This window comes from Ceratotherium simum, chromosome 14 (assembly GCF_057802395.1).
Source record: "Ceratotherium simum simum isolate JZ-2026a chromosome 14, ASM5780239v1, whole genome shotgun sequence".
Classification (NCBI taxonomy): domain Eukaryota; kingdom Metazoa; phylum Chordata; class Mammalia; order Perissodactyla; family Rhinocerotidae; genus Ceratotherium; species Ceratotherium simum.
Genome location: NC_141913.1, coordinates 40,265,794 through 40,274,630, shown reverse-complemented (window position 1 = coordinate 40,274,630; position 8,837 = coordinate 40,265,794). Strand labels below are relative to the sequence as shown.

At 45.0% G+C, this 8,837-nt stretch overlaps 1 pseudogene; it reads right to left on the bottom strand.

The window, feature by feature from the left end:
* Nucleotides 1–447: 447 nt before the first annotated feature.
* Nucleotides 448–1,222, bottom strand: LOC101406514 (protein NipSnap homolog 3A pseudogene; annotated as a pseudogene).
* Nucleotides 1,223–8,837: the final 7,615 nt, after the last annotated feature.

Sequence of the window (8,837 nt, the reverse complement as noted above, 5' to 3'; positions counted from 1 at the left end):
GGGAAATGAACAGAACAGAAATGGCAGTGACAAAATACAGAGGTGGCTTTCAAAAACGCAAGAGACAGGGGTCAGCCCGGTGGCATAGTGGTTAAGTTCCCACACTCTGCTTCAGCAAGCTGGGGCTCATGGGTTCGGATCCTGGGCATGGACCCACACACTGCTCATCAAGCCATGCTGTGGCGGTGCCCCACATACAAAATAGAGGAAGATTGGTACAGATGTTAGCTCAGGGAAAATCTTCCTCAAGCAAAAGGAGGAAGATTGGCAACAGATGTTAGCTCAGGGCCAATCTTCCACAGCAAAAAAAAAAAAAAAAGCAAGAGACAGAGCTAATTAACTTTCCACCTCCTTCAAAGAAAAGTGAACATCTCTTAGGAGAATCTAAGCCCCTTAGCAGACACATCTTAGAGCAGTTAATGAAATACTTCATGTTTCAATAGAAAACTATTTCAACAGTGAAAATGACATAGGAATCAGAAGCACATTTTGCTGTGACACTTGGTAGTTGACTTCTTCCCAAACAGCCACCACAAGTCTGACATGCTCATGAGACTGATGTCTCCCAGTTGCTTGATTATCTGCACTCTCATTTCACCAAAGAACATGAACTCTGCTGGGTGCTCCATACTGTGGTGGAGAACTCCATCTGGTTTTGTGTTGCCTATATTGACATGGGAATCAACTGCCCTTTTAAATGCATCACCCCACAGAGCTGGCCCAACAGATTACATCTGGAAAATAACCAGTTCATAGGCTCCTTCTCGAGGGTTTCTACTTTGCACCGTGGTACCACATAAGTAATCTCAAAGTCTTATTTACCAATGAGAGCCAAATTTGGAATGAGAAATTGTTCTTGGCATTCCTTATTTTTGATCAAGTCTTTCCAAACTTCAGTTTGATGAGCAAAACTATCATACTTTCAAACATGAAACACTTTATTCATTCTGCCTCCAAATTCTGCACTCAAGAATCTAACCAATTCAGAGAGAGCTGTTCAAAGATGAATGTTTTTCTTAATATTTTCCAGAAACTCATTTATCTTTGAGGGTTTAAGGCAATAAGTATGAAACGCATAGAATGTTCCACCCCATATTATCTGGGGCAACATAGCAAAAGATGAATACATCTGAGGGGTGAGTGACCACGTGGCCAGAGACCTAGTCAGGCCCCTTCAGAGGACAAGCAAGTCATGGCTTTGAGTGCTGAGAAGAGCAGCCATTCAGTGGTCTTTCTAGGACTCCTCCTTTTATGGCTTCCCTACTGGAGACCAAGACCCGGACAATTTTTTAAAAAGTCAATATATTTTAATATTTAAAATATAATTATTAAACATCATTACTCGTGCCAACATGATTCTTATAAAACAAGCATTACCAAACTAACCTTGTTTCTGTGTTGAGAAGTTATCAAGGGAGGTCAACATCTTCCTGGGTCGAGACTTCAAGAAGCATTGTCCAACTATCCCTATGGACAATATAGATAAACATGGACTGAATGATGGTTAAGTAAAGAAGAGCTTTCTTAACTAGTTGAATGACTGGATATACACACTGTTGATAAACTTGATTCTGTTCACCTGGAAAGTAGTGTGTGGTGAAGGGGGGCATGCTCTTCTCGCGAAAATCATATATTTGATACATTTTTATGACTCATATGGATATATAGAAATCAGATACATGACATTTTGATGCAATTGCTTTGAAAATATTTTGACAGCCCTGTAAAACAATTTAATTTTAAAGAATTTTTCTCAAGTGCCAATTAATATAATTACAAATACTCACTTCCTGATCTTCATCCCATTTCTGAGTCAATTTTAGAAGTGTAGTAAGGTCAAACCCAGGGAAGGGGTGAAGCTTTGAGATGTTGGTTGTTTACAGTGCTAGGAAATGAAAAAATATGTTTTATATTTCGATGCACCCATTTTGATATGACCAAATCAAAATAGTCACTTCAAAATTGTTTTCCAGACCTGATTTCTGTACATTCATCTGCATCACAGATTTTGGAACTCCATAGCAAAAAAGACAGATCTCTTCAGCACACCACAAGAAGTTTACTTTCTAGGTTGGTAGTAATTCATTGTGCTTTTAATATTTGTGAAGACAGAAAGAGATAGCTGGTGTACTGGCTTTAGAGTCAAAATGTGATAGATCTCCACCAAGCCAGACGGTGTCTTCTTGCCTATAGGGAATACAGGTGAAGACTGCATATCATTCCAGGTTCTTTGGTTGTAAGCAAAGAAATAGACTCTGCCTGACCTATGCAAGAAAGGACTTTATAGGAAGGATACTGGGTAGTGCATGCAATAGCAGAAAAGATAATCAGGTCCTGGGGAGACCCACAGTCAGAGTAGCTCCAGGGACATCAGCAGAGAACCCAAACACTGCTTCTGTAGAGAAGTGCCATCAATAGCTTCACTTCCATTGGCCATCTGCCCCTCAGCATCTCTGCTCACATTTCAAAGCTTGTCTCATGTGCCCTGCCCTGTCATCACAGTTGTTGGGGTCATGTGACTGACAACACAGACACATGGATGGAAGAGGGCAATTTTCCCAAGGGAAAAAGAAGAGCACTGTTCCCAGAAGAAAGGAGCAGTAGGCTGGGAAAGAAAGAAAGCAATAGATCCACCAGAGACCTAACCTTCAGTCAAATGCTTATTTTCAAAAATACAGCTTTGGCCACACCTCCTTCATGTAAATACCGAGTTTAGTTGAACGCAAGCTCAACAAGAGTGCCAATACAGCCTTGGTGGTCCCCCAGGTGGCCCTCCTCTGTGATTCTGGGCTCTGGGACATTTCCTCTCATTCATTATCCAACTCTAGGGATGGTAGCTGCTTCCTGTAGTTACTAATGTCTAAGTTATCTCACATTTGCCTTCTTGCTCCCTCTGTCCTTCTGCAGCTAGATAAAAAGCTCCTATATTAATTTCCGTCTGCTGGAAATGTTGAGAGTGTCTCTAGCTTCCTTTCTGGATCCTGACTAATGAAAATGCTGAAAACCCAGATGACGACCACAGTAAGATGATGAAAAGTTTGATACCATGTCATACTTGGAAAGTGTGTCTTGTGTAAAGAAAGACTTAGGGAATGTGATAACCAGCTTCAACTATCTTAAGAGCTTTCATCTGAAAAGGGGATTATATTTATCCTGTGTAGTTCCAGATGGCAGAACTAGGATTAGTGAACAGAAGTTTCAAGGAAGCAGGTTTCAAAATAAGGAACGGTCCTCTAAGCAATTGAACAGCCCACGGTGAAATGCATTGGGCGACTTTTGTTGGGGATTAGTCAAGCAGAGGATTTGGTTTCCACCCCTCAGTGGCACCAGAGAGGTGCCCACCAGAGTGGCATACTGGGCCAAATCAACTCTCAAGGCCTGAAAATGCCCCTGCAGAATCTGTAGGCTTTAATTAAAGATTTGGTCATTTTCTACTGGAGCTCGAGGACAAAGTTAGGATGCTTAGTGACCTGCAGAAAAGAGTAACAATTATCGTCTAGGATTTATCTTGCCCCCCTCCCCCACCAGAGTAATTTAAAATAATGACTCTTATTCTAAGACTGAAGAAATTCAACTTCCAACCATTCTACACCCAGCTGAAAGCTGACACCCATTAGTAGGAAGATTCTCCTCATTTGCTCTCCGCTGTGTTTCTACTGGATCCACTCTGTGTACCTGGGACTTGTGCCCAGAGGCCATGTGAAGGGGCCAAAGATGACCACAGCCTACAACTAATGGAATCAAAGGATTCTAGTGTTCTGAAGAGAGTTGCTCATCCTTGTGAATCTTGTTTGATGGACCCAAATCTCTGAATCCTTCTATTGCAGGCCGAGGCTTCCCACATCAGCAGATTCACAAGGGATGTTCAGACAGTTATGAGGGAACCAGACAAGACTTCAAAATCTTAATGAGATTATCTTCCTGCCACCCTGAAAATCCCACCACCCTTCCAATTCTTGCTGCAGCTGTCAACAGCTCATGCACATCTGTACAGCCCACCTTCCTGATGTTTGGGGCACACGTGATGAGTCTCAAAATAGCTGTTCTCCATCCACCAGTTTTCCTTTCTTGGAGCAAAACTGCCTTCAGCCACACTGTGGCAGTTTTGGGGTGGGGAGTAAGCCATTCTCTCTTGAGCCCAGTTAAACCAAATATAGAAAAATAAAATTCTAACCTCTAATGTGCTCAGAAAATGGTAACTTCCAGCACACTAAAAGAAGCATTCTCTCACATTTCCCACTGGGAGCGTTGAAGGAGAGAGAAAATGCAACGATTTACCAATGACCACATACTCCAGATATAACAGGACCAGAGATTAAACTAGAGTTCATTTTGACCTAGTCCAAAGATACTTGCCCCACTCACGCCAATCTTAGTGTTTCAAACGATCCTACATCATGAGAGAGAAAACCACAGAATTGTTTCAGTGGCTCAGCCCAGCTTTCTGGCAAGTAAGGGTTCAAACTGACAGCAGGACATTAGCGACCTGTAGGTTGCATCTTTTGTCAATATGACCCCTTGTGGATGATTTTACTTTCCATTCTGCTTTCCCTTAATTTGTCCCAATATTCTTCCCATTTGTCTCATGTCAGGAGGTGATTGCCCAGAAGACACAGGGAAGATGCCCGAGAAGTGGTGGGCAGAGCCTGGCTTACATAGAAGCAGCTGCACAACTCTCCAGACACCTGCTGTGGTTAGGGGCACGAGGGTGTAAAACTCCTTAAAATACATGCACACCTGCAAGCCTAAAAGTCCAATAAGAGCAAAGAATAATTTTCAGTTAAACTACATCCTCTTCCTAAAGCTTCTCCCGGAAATTAGGGCTCTAAGGCCATGTTCTCCTAATGAAACACTGTTGGTTAACCGCTGGAGGATGGTGCTAAAAGAGGAGCAATGGGCAGGAATATCAAATATCATGGTGTGGTGGGAGGTGGGAGATGTGGAGTAGGGGGACAGGGGGCCATCTCATGGATGGGCCCACCTATAGGATCAACTCTCCTCTGCAGGTCGGGAAACTCCTCCTGGTCTTCCAGCTCAGGAGATTTGAACGGCGATGCTCATCCAACTCTGCTCTCTGTTTCTTCTCCCTTGGACCCTTCTCTGACCACCCCTCATATTGTTCCCCTCTCTGTCCTTTATGTTCCTCAGCCCTCTGTTTGCCCACCCCCTCCAGTCTGAGGCAGCCACCTGGGGACCCTGCTATCCAATAATGAGCCAGGGCAGCCGTTCAACCAAACAAGCTCCAGAGATCCGCAGCTGGGAGAGGGGAGTCCTGCCTGGAGGAGGGGGAAGCCAGAGGAGGCCCATGGAGCCTTCTCAGGTGGCCAGATGACGCCTAATTAGGCCCCCTCCTCTGGAGGCCTCACCAGATGGGCAAATGCCTGGAAGCCTGAGGGAGCCAGCAAGATGCTGTGGGGACTCCCAGTGTGCGGTTTCCTTTCCAGCTGCCTCTGGGCCTGAGGGGGAGGACAGTTAAAATAGTAATTGGCACCTCGGGTCAAGGGGCCTCGCTTTTCCCTGCCAGGAGGGGAGATGCTCTGCTTCTCAGCGGTATAGCCCCCACTCACCCCCTCCGTCAGCCTGGAGTCTGAGTTGTTGATGCTGTTGATTGAAAATGATTTTTTTTTGATGCACACCAGAGGAGTTAGCACGGGGAACATTTTTCTAAATCTAAACAATGCGCACCATGAATTCGTGAAAGGCAGAATTAAACTCGAAGGGAGGCATGAAGAAAATGCATGGGTTTCATTCTTTCTGTCTCCCCAGCCTGCAAAAGTGAGCTGCAAACAGCGTGGCGGAGGGCGGGGGAAGCAGTTAATGATTTAATTATGACAGATTGCAGTTCCTGGGCAAGGGAGAAGTCAGGAGCCAGACAGTAGGGGAGGGGGGAGGCTGCGGAAGGTGCAGGTTTTATATTTCAGAGCGGGGCCACTCCTGCAAGAGAGAACTGCCCTGTGGTTCTTCTAGTCCACCGGCCGTTGCACCACTCGCTGCCCCTCAATATGGCCATATCTACAAAAGAAAAGCTCCTAGGGGATAGGCAGGGAAGCAGAATTTTATGTCACCCTGCTCCCCCAAAGTTCTGCTATCAATGAGAAGTTTGCCTTTCAGTACCCCAGCTAGGCATCGATGGAAATAATGGTGACGAAGCTTACAAACATAAAGAGGAAAAAATGCAAGAAACAGAGCTAAGAAGGGACCAAACAACTTCTTTGCCCTCTCCTTTTCCTGACTTCCCGAACTCCTTGTGTGACAAAGAACATCTTTGCCTTTTGATGAAGAGAATGATATCTGCAGAGCTTAAATCCTTGACTCAAATGGCCTGATTACGGGAAAGTAAAGGTCAGGAAAACACGAGAAATCTTTTCTGCCTGCCATCACAGCCCTTGAGCCCCTGCTTGTGATACCCTATAAGCATCTGTATGGATTCAGAGAAGCCCATGTGTTTCTGTTTTTAAGCTATGTGAAAGTGAACTCGCAGCAGAGTTGGTTTTACCTTATAATCAGCCTCCAGCCCAGTGGTGATTGTTTTCTAATGGTTAGATGCAGAAAAACTTCCTGAATAAAATGTAATAAGGCTGAAGATACGAATCATTTATTATATGAAGCATACGAATCATTTATTATAATATTTCTTATTTACCCTTGTTATTAATGTTCCTTACTTGTGGGACCAATTTGTGGATGGGACAGGCTGTGTACGATTACATTTTTGGCCAGCAGAAGACCAGGCTGGCAGCAGAAAGTCTTTGAACAATCTCAGTTCTCTGTGGTTTGTGGAGTATAACATATTTTCTGTGGGCTGTGGCTGATACAGAGGACACTGTTAATTCTCCAACAGCCATCTGCTGAATCGAGACTCCCTGGAAATCTGGGGAAACAGCGCCACCTAGCAGCTCTGGCCCTGAGTGCTGCAAAGCTGGGTTTATTGTTGACTGGGCCAGGTGGAAAAGGCCAACGACTCGGAGGCTGACCAAGTTGGAAGGCTGCCCTCCACAAATACACCTCGGCTATCAAGGAGCACAAGTGGTTGCACAGCTTGGAGTTCATTTTGCTTCAGCAAGACTGCTCAGCTGAATATTCTGGATGGATAAGCCAGGTTTCATAAAATTGCATCAGCATAGGGCATCTCATCCATAAGATGCTTTGGAGCTACACATTGAAAAGATGAGGAAATGGAGGCCCAGAGAGAAAAACACACCTCTTTGAGGTCACACAGCTAGTTTGTGGTTGAGTCAGGCTCAGAAACTAGAACCAATCCCACTATTCACAGAATGGGAGCAACCCTTTTTCAAAGGGTAGCCCGACATGAGGGTAGGAATAAGACACAGAAGTGAAAGCATCCGTCAGCAAGCGAAGGTGTGGGCCTGTTTCTGCATCTATATGCTGGTAACAATGGTATGTCAAGGTGCATATTAAACACAAGGACAGATTTTGGCCTATGTCTAGGACACAGGCAGACATGGTGGACAAATTTTCGAGCAGCCCTCCAAAAGGTCATTGATATAAATGGCTGGAATAAATATTTGGGCTGTTACCCAACCCAGCCTCTCTCTGGTCTGGCCAGTCAAATTTCTCCCTCAAAGGAGAAATACTGCGGATCTCAATTTTGAAAACAGAGGTCTTTAGGTTTTTCTCCTCCAAAGGCCTTATAGGGATTTGACTGCAAATGTGTCAGACTCTTCCTCTCGGTGAAGAACATGGTTGAGACAGCCTGTCAGAGCTGGAAGGGACCTTAGGGTTGGGCTCATCCAGGGGGCTCATCCTGAATGGACATTAGAATTGCCAGAGGAGATGTTAAAAATGTCAGTGCTAGGTCCTCACCTCAGACCAATTAAACCAAAACCTCTAGTGTAGGGCCTCGGTTTTAGAAATGTGTAAGTTCCTGAGTGAGTCCAAAATGCAGCCAAGGTTGAGAATCACTGGCTTCTAGCCTGACCTTTCCTCTTAAAGATGAGAAAACCAAGGCTCAGAAAGACAAAGTGACTTGCCCAGCGACACACAGGTAGGTAATGGTGGAACTGGGACCAGTTTTCTCTTCCCTGTCCTTCACGGCCTGCTACAGTGCTACATCGTGCTTGGCTATGTAGCATGCTAGGCCTCATGAGCAACTGGCCAGATGGCCAGAGTGGTCACCCCCTGCAGACACAGCGCCAAGAGATAGCCGTCTGTGAGTAGCCATCTGTGTATGAGAAGTGCTCTGAGCACCAGGCAAAGTTAGCATTTGGGAACCTGAAAGAAGAGATGCTTCTGGAATCTAACCAAAGCTAACCAATATGGGGGTGCTGCCATATTTTTTCCAACTATGATTTTTGGAACTGGAGAAATAACCACAGAGTGGGCTGGTGGACCCCCTGGTCCCGTTGTGAGATGGACCAGAACCAAACTCCATTGATCACCTGATTGGTGGACTCTAAGGACACTTTGGGTCCCCAGTGTCGACTGGTCTCAAAAAGTCTGGTTACATCCCTTTCCCCCATGCACAATCACCCTAATAAGCAGCCACAGGTCCCTTTAGGAAACATTAGGAGGAAGATTTACAGTGTAAACTATTGACTGTGCAGCAGGATTAACTTGACTTGTCCTCCCTGTCACTCAGGGGGCTTTGAGTCTATGAACTGGCTCAAGTCTGAGAATTCTTTGAGGGGCCATGACCTTCTATTGTGGTGATTCTATTCGCTTGATCTAGATCTTCTCCATTCATGCAAATCAAGTAAGCTTTTAGTAGCCCGCCCATCTCTTTCCGCTCAAGGAATATCATGATCAACTAGCCAGTGCAACGGTCTCTGTGGGTCACACAGATGACTGCTTCAGCTCTGCTAACCTTGCAGTAGCCA